Source organism: Hyperolius riggenbachi, chromosome 2 (assembly GCF_040937935.1).
Source record: "Hyperolius riggenbachi isolate aHypRig1 chromosome 2, aHypRig1.pri, whole genome shotgun sequence".
In the NCBI taxonomy this organism is placed as follows: Eukaryota; Metazoa; Chordata; class Amphibia; order Anura; family Hyperoliidae; genus Hyperolius; species Hyperolius riggenbachi.
In genome coordinates, this window is record NC_090647.1 from 253,320,180 (window position 1) to 253,345,468 (window position 25,289).

Genomic DNA, 25,289 nt, shown 5'->3' on the forward strand with positions numbered 1-25,289 from the left:
CAGCTGTTTCCAACTGCCAAAACAGCAAGCAGCAGCTAGATCATCTGCCAACAGTAAAAATGTTACCATGTAATAAATGTCAGAATGTAAATCTGGGATTCAAAAGATTTTACAATGGGCAAACACTGACTAAATTATTTATACATAATTATTGTAAAAAATAAGCACTTTTTTATTACATTATTTTCACTGGAGTTCCTCTTTAACTTGCAGTTACCAAGCACAAATTTAATAACATAGCAAATGAATGTTCATTAGAAAAGGGAGTGTGAAAGTCATGTAGAATTGGTACAGGAGCTGACAAGAGTTACATATGTTAAAGAGACACTGAAGCGAAAAAAACAATTATGATATAATGATTTGTATATGTAGAAATAAAACATTAGGAGCAGAGACATAAGTCTAATATTGTTTCCAGTACAGGAAAAGTTAAGAAACTCCAGTTGTTATCAATGCAAAAGAGCCACTGTGCTCCATGACTTTCAAAGTCGCAGAGAGCTCTGTCTTCTGAAGCTTGTTATCTCAACTGTCAGTCACTGTATCTTCTTTTTCTCTCCAGAGGACAGGCCAATAGTTCACTGGCCTGCTCTGTAAAACATTTAGAACGCTTAGTAGTGTGTAAACTGCAAATATTAGAGAATGATGCATTGTTATAAAAAACACTATATAACTGAAAATAATATGAGAATATTTTCTTTGCTACTAATGTTCTAGTAATTATCTGTACTACACAACCAATTCATTATATCATTTTTTTTCCGCTTCAGTGTCACTTTAAGTAGGGATGATCAATTAGATGCAAATACTTCTGAGTTTATGCAAATTTATGTAATTTGTAAGCAAATATATGCAGCTTAAAAATGGACCAATTAATTTAAACCTGGGTGGAACTTGATTGGTCCATTTTCAAGCTGCATATATTTGCATATACATTTTCATCAACTCCAAAGTATTTGCATCTCATTGATCATCCCTAGTGTTAAGTTAACTCTTAAATTACAGCTAATAAAATTAATATTTTATAATGCACTAAAATACATATTAAAATGATATATGAATGAAAAAAATAAATTTAAAAATACAAGTATATGCATACATATAAAATGTACATTTGGGTGAAATACAGTATGAATTACAGAATAGGAATTCTTCTGTCACTTACAGTAAGGTGTAGAAATCTGATAGATCTGACAGATTTTGGGCAGTTCATCTCCTCATGGGGGATTCTCAGGATTTTCTTTATTTTGAAAGCACTTATGAATGGTAGATGCTCAGTCTAACTGGCAGAAAAGTGTGCAAACTATTAGGGAAGCCAGTCGCCATCTTTGTATAAATCATTTTCAGAGAGTTCTTTTGTGAAGAATAAAATACATTTTGAGATTCCCCTATTAGGAGATTGATTAGTCCAAACTGCTTACTGTAAGTGACAGCATCATAGAAAATACGTATTTATAGAGCATTTTATTCTGGGAGCAATTTACCTCTTATATGTATGTGTACATATGTATTTACATTTTATAATTTTTCATGATAGGGGTTCTTTCATTTCAGATTGACATGTCTTATATTACACAACATTTCTTGTAATTGTGAGAGAACGCGAAAAAGCCGCTGCGTGTGCTGCTGAGGAGGCGGCGGATTCCGCGTCCAATGCGGCAGTTTGCACGCGGAAGCGTGCGTCTGGTAACAGGGCAGAATGTGGATAAGCCGCCGCATGTAACAACAGTAAGGCGGCTGGTTCCACGTCCAGCACGGCGGTTTGCACGCGGCAGCATGTGTCTGGTGTGGCTGAGTCTGTTAGTGCACACAGGCTTAGGAATACGCGCGCGCTGAGAGGCAGAACTCTTATACTGGGCAAGGAGAGATCAGCTGATCACGCCGATCAGCTGACTTCAGAGCAGGTTACTATTGGTTGATCAATTAGGGGTGGTGCCGGAGAGCACTACTCCATATATAGTTACTGCTGGCCAGTCTCAAGTTGTCTGCCGTTGCGAACACTACGTGGAAGCACTCAGACCTTAGTCAGATCCAACAGTGTGTTTGAACCAGGTGGACCTAGGAATTCACACTGAGCCAGATAACTTGTACTGTTATTCTGTTTATGCTTCAGACTAGTTCCAGGGTGTAGAGACCACGGACCTCACACCCAGACTAGGGAACTTATGTTATCCATCTGTTATACTTCAGACTAGTTCCAGGGTGTAGAGACCACGGACCTCACACCCAGACTAGGGAACTTGTGTTATCCATCTGTTATACTTCAGACTAGTTCCAGGGTGTAGAGACCAAGGACCTCACACCCAGACTAGGCATTGTTGATATCTGTTATGACTTACTGCTTTCCTGACTATCCCTTTGATCTCTGATTCGGTACCTCGCATATCTGATATTCCGTTGCCAGATCCTTCTTGCCTTGGATACCGAATCAGCCTTCTGTCTTTGTACTTTATCTGTCCGTGTGTTGCCGACCAGGCGTGCCCGACCTCGAGAGCTATCTCTCCTCTTAAGAGATATTCTCCAGATCAGATAGTGACATCCACCTTCAGGTGTCACTCAATCTCTGGTCCTTCCTATCTCCAGCCTGACTCCACCCCTTGGAGAGTCTCAGGCTGCTGGAAGGTTCCTGTGCCCTCAAGAGCAGTATTCCTTTACTGCCTATGATCACCTGCTCAGCAGGTGCATTACTCAAAGTACTACTGTTACACCAAACACTCACATACCTATAGGTGTCCAGAGGTTAGCAATATATCTGTATTATCGGTGATTCTGCAGATCACCAATAATCAGATTCTCTCTGCGTGCTGACACCAATCGTTATAGAACGGCAGACCAAACCCAAATGGACGCACTCCGCAGCCGTCTCAATGCACTCACCACTACGGTGGAAATTTACACCCGAGTGCTGGACAGTCACCAGACTCGAATCAACGCTTTGTCTGGGACTGTACAAGTTTATCAGATGGCTGTGGATACCGTGCGATCTCCTCCTAGCACAGACATACGCATGTCTGTACCTGAAAAATTTTCTGGTCACAGATCTGACTTCCGGAATTTTAGAAACAGAGTGTTATTATACTTTGAGTTAAGGCCTAATTCATCAGGAACCGTAGCACAGAGAGTAACCTTTATTAAGACTCTATTGTCAGGGGATTCCCAGACTTGGGCATATAGTCTTCCCACGGGGGATAAGACCCTGACCTCGGTGGAGGATTTTTTTAAAGCAATGGCTATAATTTACGATGACCCGGACATTGCCTCTACTGCTGAGCGGAAGCTCAAGTTGTTACGGCAGGGCAAAGGACCGGTAGAAAACTATGTTGCGGAGTTTAGAAAGTGGGCAGTGTCAGCTAGATGGGACTCATTCGCCCTTTTAGACTGTTTCTTATCAGGGTTGTCAGACGCAGTTTCTGATCTAATGTTGGGTCATCCTGAGCCCAAATCCATCAATGAGGCCATTTCATCGGCCATCAGAATTGATCGTCGTCTATGATACCAAAGACAGACCCGGGGTAGGAACAATGTGAGATACTTGTCCTACGCAGCATCTCCTTCTGTTCCATCTCCTCCTGCTTCACCTCCGCCGGAACCAATGCAGATTGGTCGGTCGAGATTGTCTCAGGTGGAACGGAGACGCAGAGAAACAGAGCAGCTCTGTCTATACTGTGCAGAGGGGGGTCATAAAGTGCAGAATTGTCCCAAGAAGTCGGGAAACACTGCCGCCTAGGTGTAGTCGGAGGTAATACCCTAGGCGCGCAGTCATTACCTCTAGATGATAAACGTTTTCTTCTCCCTTGTACTATATCCTGGCAGGATAAGACAGAGACTACTGAGGCCTTCATAGATTCTGGCTCAGCAGCTAATTTTATGGATTATGAATTTGCTAAGAAATTGGGAATTCCGATCTCCCCACTAAAACAACAGATTCGAGTCACTGCAGTGGATGATTCCCCCCTGCAGAGTAACCACCCTCTCTCCCAGACCCCGTACTTGGAGGTCACAATAGGGGTGTTGCATAAAGAAAGTTTACCATTTTTTGTGTTACGAATGGCAACCTCCACGATCATTCTTGGCATGCCATGGTTACAAATTCACTCGCCTCAGATCAATTGGGCTACGGGTCAGCTAACAAGCTGGTCTGCCCATTGCTATCATCATTGTCTAGCGAAAGTAACCTTTGGTAAAACCAAGATTCACATGGAGGTATTGCCAGATCAGTATTCAGAATTTGCGGACGTGTTTTGTCCCAAGTCAGCAGATAAACTTCCTCCACACCGTCCTTTTGATTGCCCCATTGATCTCAGGTCTGTTGTATGCCCCCTAGAGGTCATCTCTATAATTTATCTGGGCCAGAGAAATTGGCCATGCAGGAATACATCCGAGAGAACTTAGCTAAAGGTTTTATCCGCCCTTCTCGGTCCCCGGCAGGGGCAGGGTTCTTTTTTGTGAAAAAGAAGGATAGAGGCCTCCGTCCATGCATTGATTATCAGGGCTTAAATAAAATTACAGTCAAAAATCGCTATCCTTTGCCTTTAATAGACGATTTATTTACTCAAGTCACCAATGCTAAGATTTTCTCGAAACTGGATTTAAGGGGTGCTTACAACCTTGTGCGGATCAGGGACGGTGATTTATGGAAGACGGCCTTTAACACGCCCGACGGGCACTACGAGTACCTGGTGATGCCCTTCAGGTTGTGTAATGCCCCGGCCGTCTTTCAAGAGCTGATTAATGAAGTCTTTAGAGAAGTATTGGGCAGATTCGTCTTAGTATATTTAGACGACATACTTATCTTCTCGTCCAACCTCTCTGAGCACAGAAAGCATGTTAAGTTTGTGTTACGGAAGTTGAGACAAAATATGCTGTACGCTAAACTGGAGTAATGCATTTTCGAAGTGACCTCTGTTGCCTTTCTGGGGTACATAATTTCAACCTCTTGGTTTTCTATGGCCCCTGGTAAAGTTTCAGCTGTTTTGGAGTGGCCCCAACCTGTGGGACTGAAGGCTCTCCAGAGGTTCCTGGGGTTCGCCAACTACTATAGGAGGTTCATAAAGGGGTACTCTACGGTGATCTCACCTCTCACTAGTCTCACAAAGAAAGGGGCAGATACTCATCACTGGTCCCCTGAGGCCCATGCTGCTTTCTCCACTCTGAAGAAATTGTTCTGAACTGCACCCATTTTGAGACATGTCGACACCACCTTCCCCTTTATTGTGGAGGTAGATGCCTCAGAGGTAGGGGTAGGGGCTGTGCTATCTCAGCGTTCTGGGTTGCAGGGAAAATTACACCCCTGTGCCTATTTTTCACGTAGGTTTTCACCCGCAGAGAAGAACTACGATAAAGGCAATAGGGAACTTCTAGCCATTAAGTTGGCCTTCGAGGAATGGCGACATTGGCTAGAGGGTGCAGAACATACCATTACTATCTATACTGACCACAAGAATTTGGAGTACATTGAGGGCGCTAAGAGACTTAGCCCCCGACAGGCCCGGTGGTCATTATTTTTCTCGAGATTCAGATTTGTAATCACGTATACCCCTGGTAGTAAGAACATCAAAGCTGATGCCTTGTCCAGATGTTTTGAGCCCGAGACAGCACAGCCCTCAGACCCAGAAACCATTCTTCCTCAGAAAGTGGTTCTGGTTGCCACTGAGACCTGGAGGGACTGGACAGAAACGTTGGGTCCGTCCCCCTGAAAGGACTCCCCTCAGCCCAGGAGTTGGCCGATCTCTTCATCCAACATATTTTCCGGCTGCATGGTATTCCGGAAAATATAGTGTCAGATTGGGGAGTCCAATTTGTTTCTAAGTTTTGGAGGGCATTCTGCCATCAGTTAGACATGGAGCTATCTTTTTCATCAGGCTACCACCCACAGACCAATGGCTAGACCGAGAGAACCAATCAGTCTCTGGAACAGTTTCTGAGGTGTTATGTGGCAGATGTTCAAACCGACTGGGTCAAATTCCTGCCATTTGCAGAATTTGCACACAACAAATTAAAAAGCTCCTCCTCAGGTTTTTCCCCATTCCAGGTGGTGACAGGAAGGTCACCTAAGTTCACCCCATTACCAGTGGCTGCCACTCCGTTTCCAGCCCTGGAGGATTGGCAGAATTCCTTAAAGCAGATTTGGGGAATGGTAGAAAGAAATTTGAGGAGTGCTTTTCAGAGTCAGAAGAAACAGGCTGATAAGAGACGTTCCATAGAGTGGGAATTCCTTCCAGGAGACTTGGTCTGGGTGTCCACATGACATTTGGCTCTGAAGCAACTGTCTCCCAAGTTAGGTCCCAGATTTGTGGGTCCGTTTCCAGTGACCAGGAAAATCAATGATGTCACTTATGCCATTGACCTTCCTACCAGCATGCGAGGTGTGAGATCGTTCCATGTGTCCTTGCTCAAGCCGGCAGTGCACGTGGATTCCGCTCCCCCCCCCCCCCCCCCCTGTGTTGATTGATGACCAACCTGAGTATGGAATTGAAAAGATTCTAGACCCCCGGCTTGTGCAGAACTCCGTGCAGTATTTAGTGCATTGGAAGGGGTATGGCATTGAGGAGAGAACTTGGGTGCCAGAATGTCGCATGCACGCAGAGGAGTTGAAAAGGGAGTTCCATAACTTGCATCCTGAAAAGCCGGGCAGGAGATGTCCGGAGTCCACTCCTCAGGGGGGGGTAATGTGAGAGAACGCGGAAAAGCCGCCGAGTGTGCTGCTGAGGAGGCGGCGGATTCCGTGTCCAATGCGGCGGTTTGCACGCGGAAGCGTGCGTCTGGTAACAGGGCAGAACGCGGAAAAGCCGCCGCATGTAACAACAGTAATGCGGCTGGTTCCGCGTCCAGCACGGTGCTTTGCACGCGGCAGCATGTGTCTGGTGTGGCTGAGTCTGTTAGTGCACACAAGCTTAGGAATACGCGCTTGCGCTGAGAGGCAGAACTCTTATACTGGGCAAGGAGAGATCAGCTGATCGCGCCGATCAGCTGACTCCAGAGCAGGTTACTATTGGTTGATCAATTAGGAGTGGTGCCGGAGAGCACAACTCCATATATAGTTACTGCTGGCCAGTCTCAAATTGTCTGCCGTTGCGAACACTACGTGGAAGCACTCAGACCTTAGTCAGATCCAACAGTGTGTTTGAACCAGGTGGACCTGGGAAGTCACACTGAGCCAGATTACTTGTACTGTTATTCTGTTTATGCTTAGACTAGTTCCAGGGTGTAGAGACCACGGACCTCACACCCAGACTAGGGAACTTGTGTTATCTATCTGTTATACTTCAGACTAGTTCCAGGGTGTAGAGACCACGGACCTCACACCCAGACTAGGGAACTTGTGTTATCTATCTGTTATACTTCAGACTAGTTCCAGGGTGTAGAGACCACGGACCTCACACCCAGACTAGGGAACTTGTGTTATCCATCTGTTATACTTCAGACTAGTTCCAGGGTGTAGAGACCACGGACCTCACACCCAGACTAGGGAACTTGTGTTATCCATCTGTTATACTTCAGACTAGTTCCAGGGTGTAGAGACCAAGGACCTCACACCCAGACTAGGCATTGTTGATATCTGTTATGAATTACTGCATTCCTGACTATCCCTTTGATCTCTGATTCGGTACCTCGCATATCTGATATTCCGTTGCCAGACCCTGCTTGCCTTGGATACCAAATCAGCCTTCTGTCTTTGTACTTTATCTGTCCGTGTGTTGCCGACCAGGCGTGCCCGACCTCGAGAGCTATCTCTCCTCTTAAGAGATAGTCTCCAGATCAGATAGTGACATCCACCTTCAGGTGTCACTCACTCTCTGGTCCTTCCTATCTCTAGCCTGACTCCACCCCTTGGAGAGTCTCAGGCTGCTGGAAGGTTCCTGTGCCCTCAAGAGCAGTATTCCTTTACTGCCTATGATCACTTGCTCAGCAGGTGCATTACTCAAAGTACTACTGTTACACCAAACACTCACATACCTATAGGTGTCCAGAGGTTAGCAATATATCTGTATTATCGGTGATTCTGCAGATCACCAACAGGGGCGTAGCAATAGGGGGTGCAGAGGTAGCGACCGCATCGGGGCCCTTGAGTGAGAGGGGCCCTGAAGGGCCCTCCCTCAACTACAGTATTAGCTCTCTATTGGTCCTGTGCTCATTATAATCACTTCTATAGATACTTTGAATAGTAGTAATCATTAACAAACTGTTCCCCATCCCCTTCTTGCACCTCTGACACTGTAGTTGCCATTGGCAGGTTTTGCTGCGCCGTATTAATTGTTATGTACAGAGTGCTTGGGGGGCCCCATTGTAAAACTTGCATCGGGGCCCATTGCTCCTTAGCTACGCCACTGAAATAATCAGATTCTCTCTGCGTGCTGACACCAATCGGTACAGTAATGTAATTTGTATTATGTTACTCTGGTAACAGTGTTTGGTTATCCATCATAAATATCATAAAAGCATCATAAAAGCAAATCAGTAAAGGAGCAGTTTCCCTAGCGAACAAAACCTAAAAGGAACATGAGAGCTGTGTACTTTGGTTGCTATATCTGCACTTTGTTTGACAGTAATATCAGTGTAATAATTATAACAATGTTTTTGTCAGACTGAAAAGGCGTCCACAGTATGTTTATTTTGCTTTTGAGATCACCCACAAGCAATACTTCAAATTATAACAGCGCTTCTGAATTCCAGACCACCAAAATTACACTCGTCAAACTGTCAAGCTTGGATTCGTTAGTTGTAATCTGGCACTGCTGCCTAAAACCCAGAAAAGAGAGAAACTTCTTTGTTAACATGCACCTGGTACCTAATGTGGAGCCAAAGTATTGAGTTGAGTGGCTCATTATCTATGAATACCGAGTGAATGCAACTGTAGCATTGGTTGAGGATGATACTCTCACTAACATCTTCGTATGGCCTCTCAGTTGTCCTCCGCAGCTGGTCACACAGTCACTCACTTTACATCATCTTTCTTGATGGCTTTGCTTACATTCCTCTCCCACTCTCAGGTCACCGTATACTAACACTCACCTTCAACTGATCCCTTGCGGCCACCCCTGCACAGAAGCACACACACCTGCACAGAAACTACTAAAACTCCCTCTCTGATGTTCTGATGCCTCCACCATGTAGTATATATATATACACAGTACTGTATATGACCATGAAGATGGACAGCACTGCTCTAGATTATTCCTTGTGCCTTACTGGTTCCTTCACATTCTTTCATCCTTGGCATAAAGGGTCTTGCTCATTCTTGGATTACCTCGTATCTGAAAGGTTCTATACCATCTCTTACAACTAGAGATGGGCCAAACATCAAATTTTAGATTCGTAAATTTCCAACTCGAGGGTGCAGGGAGCTGCGGAGTTTGGTGTTGGGTGTGCGGAGATCTTCAATTAAGGTGAAGGTTGCAGGATTAGAGGATATTGGCGTGGGAAATTTCCAAGGATATTGGCGTGGGAACATTTTCTTAAGGGTACAGCTAAGTATTTCTGGTTATTTAGTAATATTAAAGGACTTTTTTCGTTGTTGTGTTTTTATTTAATTCAACCTTTTTGTGGAAATGGGTAAGAGGTACTTTGTACACCTATACTCATTTCTCCTAGGAGGGTGCGGGATGCCACCATGAACTCCCCCAGGGTGTTGTCGACCCCCACCTCCTCCTGGGGCACCACAGGTGGGAAAGAGCCTCATGATCATGGATTGGATTAAGGCTCTAGTGGGGAGGGGGAGGGTTGGCCGCTGCTCCACCCAAGAGCCCTCCCCCCATACCATGAAGCATGCAGGCTGGTTGTAACGATCGGTGAAACACAGAGAGGATCTGATTATTGATGATCTGCAGTATCACCAAAAATGCAGATATATACCTGATTATTGATGATCTGCAGTATCACCGATAATAAGATCTATCACTAACCTCTGGACACCTGAGTGATAAGAGTGTTTGGTGCAACAGTAATACTTTGAGGACCGCACCTGCCAAGCAGGTGATGAGGCAGTAGGGGATACTGCACAAAGAACAAGTTCCTTCCTATGGTCAGAGAACTCCCAAGGGAGTAACCAGACTGGGAATAGGAAGGACCAGAGTGTGAGTGACACCAAATGGGGGTGTCACTAACAGATATGTGAACTATCTCTAAACTGGGGAGATAGCTCTCGAGGTCGGGCAAGCCAGGTCGTCAACACACAGACAGATAAGGTACACAGACAGGAGACTGATTCGGTAGTCCTAAAGGTGGCCATACACTGGCCCGATTTGCGGCCGTTTCGACAGCAGATTCGATCCTGGGATCGAAATCTGCTGCCAATCGTTCATGCTAAACGCACCCGCCAATCCGATTTCCTCCCGAAATCGGATCGGTCCGTCGATCGCGCCGTGCGGGAAATTACCCTCGATAGCCCGCGGGTAGGGTGCGCGTCGCTAGCGGGGGCCGATCCGATCAGGTATACATTACCTGACGCTGGCTCCCGGGCGTCTTCTCCGCGCTGCACCGCTCTGTTCCGGCTCCATCCCGGCGCTTCCTGTGTCACTGCAGTGACCAGGAAGTTCAAATAGAGGGCGCTCTATTTGAACTTCCTGGTCACGGAGTGACACAGGAAGCGCCGGGATGGAGCCGGAACAGAGCGGTGCGGTGCAGCGTGGAGAAGACGCCCGGGAGCCAGCTTCAGGTAATGTATACGGGGGGGGGCACAGGCGGCAGGAGCAGCTCAACAGATTGTGATCGGTTTCAGGCTGAAATCGATTCACAATCTGTTTGCAGTAAAGGCAGCCATACGATCCCTCTCTGATCAGATTCGATCAGATAGGGATCTGTCAGCTGGTCGATCTAATGGCAAATCGACCAGTGTATGGCTACCTTAAAACACGCAGGGTTTGGCAACAGAGTATCAGATATAGCGAGGTACCAAATCAGTGATCAGAAGAGTGGTCAGGAAAGCAGAAGGTCATAACAGATAATAAACAATGCCTAGTCTTGGGTGTAAGTTCAGTGATCATCAACACCCTGGAACTAGTCTGAAGTATAACAGAATGATAATACAAGTCCTAGTCTTGGGTGTGAGCTCCTTGATCATCAACACCCTGGAACTAGTCTGAGATATAACAGAGATGATATACAGTATTCCTAGTCTGAGGTGTGAGGTCCGTGATCATCAACACCCTGGAACTGGTCTAGAGAATAACACAGATAATATACAGTATTCCTAGTCTGGGGTGTGAGGTCCGTGATCATCAACACCCTGGAACTGGTCTAGAGAATAACACAGATTCTGACAAAAAGGTCTGAGTGCTTCCATGTAGTGATTGCAACGGCAGACAACCAGAGAATGACCAGCATCCAGTATATATAGTACAGCGCTCTCCAGCGCCTCCCCTAAGTGCTGGACCAATGGGAACTGGTTGGATTGTCAGCTGACCAACTTGGTCAGCTGACTCTCTTCTGGCTGTCATAAAAGCTCTGCCTCTCAGCGAGCGCGCGCGTCCTTCTGAACCTGTGTGGACTATCAGTCCCAGCCACACCAGTCATGTGTTGTGTACCACCCACCGTGCTGGACGCGGAACCAGCCGTACTGCTATCAGAGCATGCGGCGGTTTCTCCGCGTTCTGCCCAACTGACAGATGTAGGCCTATGCGTGCAAACCGCCGCTTTGGACGCGGAATCAGTAGTCTTGTTCTCAGGACATGCGGCGGTTTCTCCGCGTTTGGCCATACTAGCAGGTGTAGGCCTATGCGCGCAAACTGCCGCATTAGACGCGGAATCAGCCGCCTTGCTCTGAGCACCTGCGGCGGCTTTTCCGCGTTTTCTCACAGTACCCCCCCCCCCCCCCTCCCTGAGGAGTGGACTCCGGACAGCTCCTACCCGGCTTCTCAGGATGTAGGGCGTGGAATTCCCTTTTTAATTCATCCGCATGCATGCGGTAATCAGGTACCCATGTTCTTTCCTCAATGCCATAACCCTTCCAATGAACTAAATACTGTACTGAGTTCTACGTACGTGAGTCTAAAATCTTTTCCACTTCATACTCAGGTTGGTCGTCCACCATCACAGGTGGAGGAGGAGTGGAGTCTACATGCACTGCTGGCTTAAACAGGGATACATGGAACGATCTCACACCACGCATGCTGGCAGGAAGATCAATGGCATAAGTAACATTGTTGATTTTCCTGGTTACTGGGAAAGGACCCACAAATCTGGGTCCTAACTTGGGTGAAGGCTGTTTTAAAGACAAATGACGAGTGGACACCCAGACCAAGTCTCCTGGCCGGAAATTCCACTCTATGGAACGTTTCTTTGTCAGCTTGACCTTTCTGACTCTGAAAAGCCTTCTCTAGATTCTTTTTCACAATTCCCCAAATGTTCTTAAATGACTTTTGCCAAGCTTCCAAAGCTGGAAACGGAGTAGAAGCTACTGGCAGTGGGGAGAACCTAGGCAACCTTCCAGTCACCACCTGAAATGGAGAGAATCCAGAGGAAGAGCTTTTCAAATTATTGTGTGCAAATTCTGCAAACGGCAAGAACTTGACCCAATCATTTTGTGCATCCGCAACATAGCACCTTAGAAACTGTTCCAGAGATTGATTAATTCTCTCGGTCTGACCATTGGTCTGTGGGTGGTAGCCTGACGAAAATGACAGTTCCATGCCCAACTGATGACAGAATGCCCTCCAAAATTTAGAAACAAATTGGACTCCCCGATCTGACACTATATTATCCGGAATACCATGTAGCCGGAAGATGTGCAGGATGAAGAGATCGGCCAATTCCTGGGCCGAGGGGAGTCCTTTCAGGGGCACGAAATGGGCCATTTTACTGAATCTGTCGACTACCACCCAGATGACCGACATGCCCTCAGACCTCGGGAGTCCACCCACGAAATCCATGGACAAGTGGGTCCATGGTTCACTTGGGGTGGGTAAAGGCTGCAATGTTCCTACAGGTGCCTGACGGGAGGGTTTACTTCTTGCACACACTGCACATTCTCTCACATACTCCTTGCAGTCAGTTGCCAATGAAGGCCACCAAGCACACCTAGCAACAAGGTCCTGTGTTCTGGTGGCACCAGGATGTCCAGCATTTTTGTGGGAGTGGTACATCTGCAATATCTGGAGACGAAACGGCAATGGTACAAACATGACCCCTTCAAGCTTTCCTTCAGGGACGTCCTGCTGGAAGGGATTAAGGTTTCAGTCCAGTTCCTCCAGGTCTCTGTGGCTGCCAATACCACTTTCTGTGGGATAATAGTCTCTGGGTCTGAGGGCTGTGCTGTCTCTGGCTCGAAGCATCTGGATAAAGCATCTGCTTTAATGTTTTTACTACCCGGAGTATACGTAATTATAAATCTGAATCTCGAGAAAAACAGTGACCACCGAGCCTGACGGGGACTCAATCTCTTAGCCCCCTCGATGTATTCCAAATTCTTGTGATCAGTGTAAACTGTAATCGTATGTTCTGCTCCTTCTAACCAATGACGCCATTCTTCAAAGGCCATTTTAATGGCTAGGAGCTCCCTGTTGCCTATATTGTAGTTTTTCTCTGCTGGTGAAAACCTACGGGAAAAATAGGCACACGGGTGTAACCTTCCCTGCAACCCAGAACGCTGAGACAGCACAGCCCCCACCCCGACCTCTGAGGCATCTACCTCGACAATAAAGGGATAGGAGGTGTCGACGTGTCTCAAAATGGGTGCAGTACAAAACAATTCTTTCAGGGTAGAGAAAGCAGCAAGAGCTTCGGGGGACCAGTGGTTGGTATCTGCCCCTTTCTTTGTGAGACTGGTGAGGGGTGCGATGACTGTGGAGTACCCCTTTATGAACCTTCTATAGTAATTAGCGAACCCTAAGAATCTCTGGAGAGCCTTCAGCCCCACTGGCTGAGGCCACTCCAGGACAGCAGAGACTTTGGCCGGGTCCATAGAAAGGCCCGAGGTAGAAATTATGTACCCCAGAAATGTGACAGATGTTACCTCAAAAATGCATTTCTCCAACTTGGCATATAGCATGTTTTGTCTTAGTTTGTGCAACACAAACCTGACATGAGCTCTATGCTCTGAGAGGTTAGCTGAGAAAATTAGTATATCATCCAGATATACCAGGACAAATTTACCCAAAACCTCCCTGAACACTTCATTAATGAGTTCCTGAAAGACGGCCGGGGCGTTACATAACCCGAAGGGCATCACCAGGTACTCGTAATGCCCATCGGGTGTGTTAAAGGCCGTCTTCCACTCATCGCCCTTTCTGATCCGCACCAGGTTGTATGCACCCCGCAAATCCAATTTTGAAAAAATCTTAGCATTGGTGACCTGAGTAAATAAATCGTCTATCAAAGGTAATGGATAGCGATTTTTTACTGTGATTTTATTCAGGCCCCGATAATCAATGCACGGCCGAAAGGCCTCCGTCTTTTTTCTTTACAAAAAAGAAACCTGCTCCAGCAGGCGACCGGGAAGGGCGAATGAACCCTTTAGCTATGTATTCCTGCATGGCCAACTTTTCAGGCCCAGATAAATTATAGAGATTACCTCTAGGGGGCATACAACCAGACCGGAGATCGATGGGACAATCGAAAGGGCGGTGTGGAGGTAGTTTGTCGGCTGACTTAGGACAAAATACGTCTGAAAATTCAGAATACTGATCTAGTACTCCCTCCACGTGAATCTTGGTCTCACCCAAGGTTACCTTCCCTAAACAATGATGAAAGCAATGGGAGGACCAGCTCGTTAGCTGACCAGTGGCCCAATTTATCTGAGGGGAGTGAGGCTGTAACCAAGGCATGCCAAGAATGATTGTGGAGGTTGACATTCGTAACACAAAAAAATGCAAATTCTCCCTATGCAGCACCCCGATAGTGACTCCCACCTCTGGAGTCTGTGACAGAGGACTGTTAACCTGCAAAGGGGAATCATCTACTGCAGTAACTTGAATCGGTGGTTTTACCGGGGTGACCGGAATACCCAATTTTTTGCAAATTCGTAATCCATAAAATTAGCAGCTGAGCCTGAATCAATGAAGGCTTCGGTGACTTCAGACCTATTTTCCCACGAAATAGTACAAGGGAGAAGCAAACGTTTATCATCTAGGGGTAAAAACTGCACGCCTAGGGTATTACCCCCAACTAAACCTAGGCAGTAGCATTTCCCGATTTCTTAGGGCAATTCTGTACTTTATGACCCCCCTCTGCACAATAAAGACAAAGTTGCTCTGATATCCTGCGTCTCCGCTCCACTTAAGACAACTTAGACCGACCAATCTGCATTGGCTCAGATGGAGGTGAAGCGGGAGGAGGTGGAGCCACAGGGGGCGCAGCGTGGGACACCATTCTCACATGGTTTCTACCCCGGGTCTGTCTCTGATAGCGCAGCCGGCGATCTATTCTGATGAAATGGCCTCATCGATGGACTTAGGTTCAGGCTGACTCAACATAAGATCGGAGAACTCATCTGACAACCCTGATAAAAAACAATCTAACAGGGCAAATGTGTCCCACCTAGCTGATACTGACCACCTCCTAAATTCAGCGGCATAATCTTCAACCTAACTTTTGCCTTGACGTAACATTTTGAGCTTCCGCTCAGAAGTCGAGGCGATGTCTGGGTCATCGTAAATTATCGCCATAGCTTTAAAAAATTCCTCGACAGAGGTTAGGGCCAGGTGTTCGTCGGGCAGACTGTACGCCCAGGTCTGAGAATCACCTGATAACAAAGTTTTAATAAACGTAACCCTTTGGGTCATAGTTTCTGAAGAATTAGGTCTTAACTCAAAGTATGATAACACTCTACTTCTAAAATTTCGGAAGTCAGATCTGTGACCAGAAAACTTTTCAGGTACCGGCATATGTATGTCTGTGCTAGGAGGAGATCGCACTTTGTCCACAGCCGTCTGGAGGGTTTTGATAGACCCAGACAAAGCATTTATTAATGTCCGGTGGCTGCCTAGCACTTGGTTGATGTTGTCCACCGAAGTGGTAAGTGTGTCCAGACGGCTGGTGCGTGCGTCCATTTGTATTTGGTCTGCCGTTCTGTAACGATCGGTGAAACACAGAGAGGATCTGATTATTGATGATCTGCAGTATCACCAAAAATGCAGATATATACCTGATTATTGATGATCTGCAGTATCACCGATAATCAGATATATCACTAACCTCTGGACACCTGAGTGATAAGAGTGTTTGGTGCAACAGTAATACTTTGAGGACCGCACCTGCCAAGCAGGTGATGAGGCAGTAGGGGATACTGCACAAAGAACAAGTTCCTTCCTATGGTCAGAGAACTCCCAAGGGAGTAACCAGACTGGGAATAGGAAGGACCAGAGTGTGAGTGACACCAAGGGGGGGTGTCACTAACAGATATGTGAACTATCTCTAAACTGGGGAGATAGCTCTCGAGGTCGGGCAAGCCAGGTCGTCAACACACAGACAGATAAGGTACACAGACAGGAGACTGATTCGGTAATCCTAAAACACGCAGGGTTTGGCAACAGAGTATCAGATATAGCGAGGTACCAAATCAGTGATCAGAAGAGTGGTCAGGAAAGCAGAAGGTCATAACAGATAATAAACAATGCCTAGTCTTCGGTGTGAGTTCCGCGATCATCAAAACACTGGAACTAGTCTGAAGTATAACAGAATGATAATACAAGTCCTAGTCTTGGGTGTGAGCTCCTTGATCATCAACACCCTGGAACTAGTCTGAGATATAACAGAGATGATATACAGTATTCCTAGTCTGAGGTGTGAGGTCAGTGATCATCAACACCCTGGAACTGGTCTAGAGAATAACACAGATTCTGACAAAAAGGTCTGAGTGCTTCCACGTAGTGATCGCAACGGCAGACAACCAGAGAATGACCAGCACCCAGTATATATAGCACAGCGCTCTCCAGCGCCTCCCCTAAGTGCTGGACCAATGGGAACTGGTTGGATTGTCAGCTGACCAACTTGGTCAGCTGACTCTCTTCTGGCTGTCATAAAAGCTCTGCCTCTCAGCGCGCGCGCGCGCGTCCTTATGAACCTGTGTGGACTATCAGTCCCAGCCACACCAGTCATGTGTTGTGTACCACCCACCGTGCTGGACGCGGAACCAGCCGTACCGCTATCAGAGCATACGGCGGTTTCTCCGCGTTCTGCCCAACTGACAGATGTAGGCCTATGCGTGCAAACCGCCGCTTTGGACGCGGAATCAGTAGTCTTGTTCTCAGGACATGCGGCGGTTTCTCCGCGTTTGGCCATACTAGCAGGTGTAGGCCTATGCGCGCAAACTGCCGCGTTAGACGCGGAATCAGCCGCCTTGCTCTGAGCACCTGCGGCAGCTTTTCCGTGTTTTCTCACACTGGTAAAGCTCAAGGTGTCATGAAATTCATTGCTATTTCTTTTGATATATGTAAATTAACACTACCTTTAGGTTTGCTACATTATCTGTCATTTACCGCATTTGATTGTATTTTTTTTTTCGATGAAAATGTAAAATCGATTTTCTCAAAAACTATAAGGTCTTTGTGATTTTTTTGTCCTTTTGTACCCACTGTCCCCATCCACATACCCTGAAAATTTGCTTTTTCTAGCACGTAAGGGGGCTTTGCTATTAGCCAGTAAAATCTGCGGCCGCTTGACTATTATTAAGTAAGAGATTGATGAACAAGAAACGTTATGAAAAGCGTAGTTAGAAGTCTGAACACGATCCATTGAGGAGTTGTAAGTAGAGATGGGCCGAACTGTTCTGCTGGGAAATAGTTTGTAGCGAACAAGGGGGTTTCGCTGTTCCCGTTTAACGCAAATTTTCTTTAAAAAAATTTGTGTTTGCATTTCCCTATAGACTTTAATCTCTGAGTACCACTCCACCCATAACCCATCTGCAAATGGTGTTATTCTATCCTCCACTAGAATCACCTTCTATCATCCACGTATATATGGCTTTTCATGGGCCTCTCGGAGCGCTGTAAAAACAGCGCTGGATATTTGGGCGCAGCCGGTGCCACCATAGGCTGTAATAGCTCAGTGAGTAATTTAGATGCCTTCAAAAGACGGAGCACAAATTACTATAAAAACATTCAATTTGGCCACCAGAATAGCTGAGGTACAGTGAAGGCACAGTGGGTACAGTGAAGCATACAGTCAATGAAACGTATGCTTCACTTTTACTGTTAACGCGTGTTTAGCAGTAAAGCATGCAGTGCGTTACAATGCCACAACCCGTTATACTGCACTGCAGCCGCAGCACTGTAAATGTCGCAGGGATGGTGCATTGCAGTACGGTAAGCCGCGTTACAAAGTGGCTGTTATACCACCCCACTGTGAACATGGCCAAAGTGAATCATCTGCATGTGAGTTGGTGTGGATGAAATGTCAGTAGGTTTATATACCTTGGACTGCCCATCTATGGTATGTTATAAGAAAAGCAGCAAGCACCCAGCAGCTCGGCTTATGCTTATCACTGGAGTGTCAGGACCTGCCATGAACTCTTCTCTGACTCGGCCACCCTGTGGATTTGTTAGAGGCACAGTGAGAGGTTTTCCCTCATTATTCCTTAGCAGAGGCAATGATGGACACACATCATAGATATTTACAGCGCTAGGCATTTCTGTGTGCAAAACATTCATAGAGAGAAAATGTATTTTATATGGCCTAATTTCTCCCTGTTAAGTGCTTGTACGCTTTCCATAAAATGAGTCTTTCAAGGAAATCTTTTGTACCCAATATCTGTGAATGAATGACTTTCAGTTCCCATGGTAACGCTGTCACTGGAGCTGCTAGACGTTTCAGTTGTACGTTTTTGGGACTGTTGTTTGTCTGATTCTTTTATACCTTGCAAAATTGCTCCCCTTATACAGTGAGACATCTAGAGAGGACCTGTCAGTTTGCTGCTGATACATCTTTAAGAAAAAATAACCTTTTCAGTGTTGGAAAGCAGCCGTATTGTAGTACAGCAGCTCTGATTATACCGTGTCTAAACTCTGCTTTCTACCACAGTAAAGCGAGAACAAAGGCTCCTTAACAGCCTTTCAGAACCAGTACGCTTCTAGAAAGAAACAGCCACCCTATTCTTCGTTTTTAAGGAAAAGTGATTTATTAAGGTAGAACTTCAAGTCTGCAGTTTAAAATGTAAAGTATTGACCTTCACTCCATCTGAAATGCTGTAACCCTGCTGCAAGGAGTCTGAATAAGGTCTGGGGTGGTGGGGTGATATGGTTCATTGTTCTAAACCAATCATGACGCGAGGCACATTACAGCCTTGCAAAAATTGCAGTCCCCAAGCTGAAAGGAACACTGCTGACTAACTCCAGCCCTATATGCAGCACTCAGTCATATCAAACACTGTAAAGAAAAATTACAGGAAACAAAACGGGAGCCCAGTAGTGCAATATGTTTGGGTACAGTATTTGTAATGAAAGAGGAAATAGATGCTCTACTCACAAAGGTGGGTTCCAGACAGGGCAACCAACCACAGAAAGCAGGTGGAGACAAGGGAACCTGACTCCACTCGGGGTGTTACGGATGGATTTGGGTGCGGTCGCTCTCCTAGATAAAAGTGACAGGTTGCCTGTGAGGAAACGCGGAAAAGCCGCCGCGTGTGCCAAGAGCTAGGCGGCTGACTCCGCGTCCTACGCGGCGGTTTGCATGCGTCTGGCTGTGTGGTGGAACGCGGAAAAGCCGCCGCATGTCCTGACAGCAAAGCGGCTGTTTGCATGCAGCAGCATGTGCTTGGTGTGGCTGGGTCTGTTAGTGCACCTAGACAGATGGAGAGCTATGCACGCGCGGGCCTGAATGCAGGACCTTTATACCAGCAGGGGAAGTGTCAGCTGATCAGGAAGGTCAGCTGACTCCTGTAGGACTCATGGCTGGCTGAATGGTTCGGGCGGGGCAGCAGAGTCCAGCAACTATATATTCTGCTGCTTAGTCAGTTGCTGGTTGCCTGTCGTTGCAATCGCTTTGTGGTAGCACGCAGACCCTTAGTCAGATCCGAAAGTGTGCCGGGACCAGCTGGAGCTGTAATCCTACACTTAGCTAGATTCTGTTGATAGTCTAAAGTACTAGTTTGATTGTGATTATCTGTTTTGACTTTCTGCCTGTCTGACTACACTGCCTCTGTCTTCTGATCCTGTACTTTGTTTGTCTGTGAGTTGCCGACTTGGCCTTCCCGACCCTGAGAACTATCTCTATCGCTAGGAGATAGTTCATGCCTGTATGTGCTGGGCACCTGCTCCACAGGGCCAGCTCTGTATGTGCTGGGCACCTGCTCCACAGGGCCAGCTCTGTATGTGCTGGGCACCTGCTCCATAGGGCCAGCTCTGTATCTGCTGGGCACCTGCTCACAGGGCCAGCTCTGTATTTGCTGGGCACCTGCTCCTCAGGGCCAGCGCTGTATGTGCTGGGCACCTGCTCCACAGGGCCAGCTCTGTATTTGCTGGGCACCTGCTCCACAGGGCCAGCTCTGTATTTGCTGAGCACCTGCTCCTCAGGGCCAGCGCTGTATTTGCTGGGCACCTGCTCCTCAGGGCCAGCGCTGCATTTGCTGGACACCTGCTCCCCAGGGCCAGCACTGTATGTGCTGGGCACCTGCTCCACAGGGCCAGCTCTGTATTTACTGCCCCAGGGCCCATCCTGTATTCATTGGGAACCTGCTCCTCAGGTTCCTCAAGCTTGTTACTATTCTTCTGTATTCTGATCTTGTACCTTGTCATTCTGATACCCTGTTGCCGAACCTCGGCTCGCTCTTAGACTCTGCATCTGACTCCTGATTCTGTACCCCGATATTTCTGATACCCTGTTGCCGAACCCTGCTTGTTTATTAGTCTCCGCCTCTGCGTTCTGAATCTGTACTGTATTTGTCCGTGTGTTACGACCTGGCTTGCCTGACTTCGAGAACTGACCTTACTGTTAGAGGCAGTTCCCAGATCTGTTAGTGACACTCTCCCCTAGGTGTCACTCACGTTCTGTCCTTCCTACACTCCGCCTGACTCCTCCCCCGGGAGAGTCCGGGCCTTCGGAGGGAATCTGTATTGCTGCAGTACTTCATACTGTACGGCACTTGTTTCTGAGGCTTAGTCCATGAGGTATTACTGTTGCACCAAGCACTTACACTACTCAGGTGTTCAGAGGTTAGCGTTATATCGGATTGTCAGTGATACTGCAGATCATCGATAATCGGGTATATTCTGCATTCTCGGTGATACTGCAGTTCACCGGTAATCAGACCCTCTCTCTGCTACACCGATCGTGACAGAACGACAGGCCATAAAAAAAAAAAACCATGGTGACACTTGATGAACGGATCGATGTGTTAACCGCTACTCTTAAGGAGGTTAAGAAAACGGTTGATACATTGCAGACTCAGGTTAACCAACTGACTGAGTCAATTAAGTGTATTTTAAACTCTGTTGCACCAGTGTCACCCCCCTCTGTAATTCAATCTAGAGTACCCTCACCTGGGAAATTCGTAGGGCACCACTCTAGGTTATCTGAATCAGAGAGGACGCGAAGACGCCTAGAGGGTCTTTGCTTCTATTGCGGACAACATGATCATTGGGTACGAGATTGCAGGAAAAAGTCAAGAAAATTTTTTTGGGGGATGGTGAGAGGCCCGAGTTCTAAGGAGTCTGCTGCGCCATCCCCGGGAAATACGAGATCTGGTGCTAGTTCAGATCCCGGCCTCCAGAAACCATGTGTTGGTGTAACTAAACTTATGGTGGGAAATCTGTCACTCAAATATTGCCCTGATTTAGATACCTCCCGTCCGTCTGATAAATCTTTTCCATGTTCACAGTGTAAAGAGGATTTTGTATATTATGCGGATCTCCTCAATCATAGAAAGTCCCACGTACATCCTGCACAACCTATTATTCCTGAGAAATCGCGTTCTGGTGAGAACTCATATAGGGGAAGTATGGCCTCACTGGGAGCGGAAAATAGTTTTGAAGAACCGATAGAGAGCTACTATGCGGATAACATTTCCGAACTTTATGAGAGTGATGGCTCTATCTATAGTCATGAATCTGCTGCGCAAGAGCCAAGCTTGCTTATTGCAGCAAATCGAGTTCAGGAGTCTGAAACCGTACAGTCTTCAGCTCCATCATCTGACCAGATTCTAAGTAACAAGAAACCACATTCATGTTCTGAGCATAATTTAGATCTTGTTAATCATAGTAGGCCCCACTTTAAGGGATACATATATTCATGTTCTAAGTGTGGGGACTCTTTTGTACCTGAGGGACGACCTGTGACTAATGGGAAATCTCACACAGGTGAGAAATTATACGTGTGTCCTGTATGTGAGGAGAAACTTCTCAGTCATGGGAAGTCTCACACTAATGAGAAAACGTATTCATGTTTTGAGTGTGGGGTCCCTTTTGTACCCGAACTACCGCCTGTAGCCCATGGGAGATCTCACACCGGTGAGAAGCTGTACTGGTGTTCTGTATGTGAGGAAGAACTTCTCAGTCATGGGAAGTCTCACACTGATGAGAAATCACATTAATGTTCTGAGTGTGGGAAATGTTTTAAACATAACATAAATCTTGTCAATCGTAGAAACTCACACTGTGGGGGATAGCTTTATTAATCTCCTGAGTGTGTAAGATGTTTTGTAAATAACACTGAACTTCTCAGTCATTGGAAGTCTCACACCGATGAGAAAACGTATTCATGTTCTGAGTGTGGGAAATGTTTTTCGCCTGATGCACCGGTTGTCACTCATGAGAAATCTTGCACCTGTGAGAGCTTGTATTTATGTTCGGAATGCGAGAAATTTAGTGACTGTTACATTTATACCTTGTTCCAAAATTCTGAATCTGACACAGGACGGTCCTCGACTTTGGTATCTGGTCAAGTGAAGAGTATGGGTATGAGATGAGGACGTCGCTATCATTGTCTCCTGGGGCATGTCCGGAGTCCACGCCTCAGGGGGGGGGGGTACTGTGAGGAAACGCGGAAAAGCCGCCGCGTGTGCCAAGAGCTAGGCGGCTGACTCCGCGTCCTACGCGGCGGTTTGCATGCGTTTGGCTGTGTGGTGGAACGCGGAAAAGCCGCCGCATGTCTTGACAGCAAAGCGGCTGTTTGCATGCAGCAGCATGTGCTTGGTGTGGCTGGGTCTGTTAGTGCACCTAGACAGATGGAGAGCTATGCACGCGCGGGCCTGAATGCAGGACCTTTATACCAGCAGGGGAAGTGTCAGCTGATCAGGAAGGTCAGCTGACTCCTGTAGGACTCATGGCTGGCTGAATGGTTCGGGCGGGGCAGCAGAGTCCAGCAACTATATATTCTGCTGCTTAGTCAGTTGCTGGTTGCCTGTCGTTGCAATCGCTTTGTGGTAGCACGCAGACCCTTAGTCAGATCCGAAAGTGTGCCGAGACCAGCTGGAGCTGTAATCCTACACTTAGCTAGATTCTGTTGATAGTCTAAAGTACTAGTTTGATTGTGATTATCTGTTTTGACTGTCTGCCTGTCTGACTACACTGCCTCTGCCTTCTGATCCTGTACTTTGTTTGTCTGTGAGTTGCCGACTTGGCCTTCCCGACCCTGAGAACTATCTCTATCGCTAGGAGATAGTTCATGCCTGTATGTGCTGGGCACCTGCTCCACAGGGCCAGCTCTGTATGTGCTGGGTACCTGCTCCACAGGGCCAGCTCTGTATGTGCTGGGCACCTGCTCCATAGGGCCAGCTCTGTATCTGCTGGGCACCTGCTCACAGGGCCAGCTCTGTATTTGCTGGGCACCTGCTCCTCAGGGCCAGCGCTGTATGTGCTGGGCACCTGCTCCACAGGGCCAGCTCTGTATTTGCTGGGCACCTGCTCCACAGGGCCAGCTCTGTATTTGCTGGGCACCTGCTCCTCAGGGCCAGCGCTGTATTTGCTGGGCACCTGCTCCTCAGGGCCAGCGCTGTATTTGCTGGACACCTGCTCCCCAGGGCCAGCACTGTATGTGCTGGGCACCTGCTCCACAGGGCCAGCTCTGTATTTACTGCCCCAGGGCCCATCCTGTATTCATTGGGAACCTGCTCCTCAGGTTCCTCAAGCTTGTTACTATTCTTCTGCATTCTGATCTTGTACCTTGTCATTCTGATACCCTGTTGCCGAACCTCGGCTCGCTCTTAGACTCTGCATCTGACTCCTGATTCTGTACCCCGATATTTCTGATACCCTGTTGCCGAACCCTGCTTGTTTATTAGTCTCCGCCTCTGCGTTCTGAATCTGTACTGTATTTGTCCGTGTGTTACGACCTGGCTTGCCTGACTTCGAGAACTGACCTTACTGTTAGAGGCAGTTCCCAGATCTGTTAGTGACACTCTCCCCTAGGTGTCACTCATGTTCTGTCCTTCCTACGCTCCGCCTGACTCCTCCCCCGGGAGAGTCCGGGCCTTCGGAGGGAATCTGTATTGCTGCAGTACTTCATACTGTACGGCACTTGTTTCTGAGGCTTAGTCCTTGAGGTATTACTGTTGCACCAAGCACTTACACTACTCAGGTGTTCAGAGGTTAGCGTTATATCAGATTGTCGGTGATACTGCAGCTCATCGATAATCGGGTATATTCTGCATCCTCGGTGATACTGCAGTTCACCGGTAATCAGACCCTCTCTCTGCTACACCGATCGTGACATTGCCACTGTGGTGGGACCACTTGTGGTCTGTCTCAACCCCACCAACAAACCATTTAAAAACAGAATCATTCAAAACCTGTGCAAAATAAAAACTTTTTGTTTACACAAAGATTTTCGTCACTGAGGTAAGCCTCCTCAACCTTTTTCTATTTTATTCTGTTTTTAAATGGTTTTATACATACACCAAGGCGCCTCTTTCCCCATATTTTATATCAAACACAGGGCATCCTGAGGCTACAATTGTTGCCCCTTGTAACAGAGATAACGAACAGGATTGGATTCCTATTCCTGGAACTTTACTTTTAAATTGAAGAAATAGTAATTGTTAGTTTTTTAGCCCTGCAATTTGTCTGTGGTGACTTCTCATTCATAGCAATGCTGTTATTTCAGTGAAAACTGTATTGAGATGAACACTAAGGTTGCCATCTGTATTCTCTTCTCATGAAAATGTGCACAGCACTACAGGTTTGTCATCCTCTTACCAGTGCACTTTATCATTTTACCATACTCCAGGCCAGATTTATACTTTTTGTGCCCCTAGGCCAAGTAAGTTGTGACTCAGCTTTCATGTGCAGCAGCTCTCATCCCATTCTATGTGCAGCCCCATCTTCCATGCGTATCATCTATGTACTGGCTGGATAGTGTAATGGTTGAGGGCTCTGCCTCTGACACAGGGGATCTGGGTTCAAATCTTGGCTCTTCTCTAAGCCAGCACC

At 46.9% G+C, this 25,289-nt stretch overlaps 1 protein-coding gene across 2 annotated transcripts in view; it reads left to right on the top strand.

Annotated features, from left to right (window-relative positions):
- Positions 1–25,289, top strand: part of CLIP2 (CAP-Gly domain containing linker protein 2) — a 158,035-nt gene that overhangs the window by 66,181 nt on the left and 66,565 nt on the right. The gene's annotated exons all lie outside the window — the stretch shown is intronic.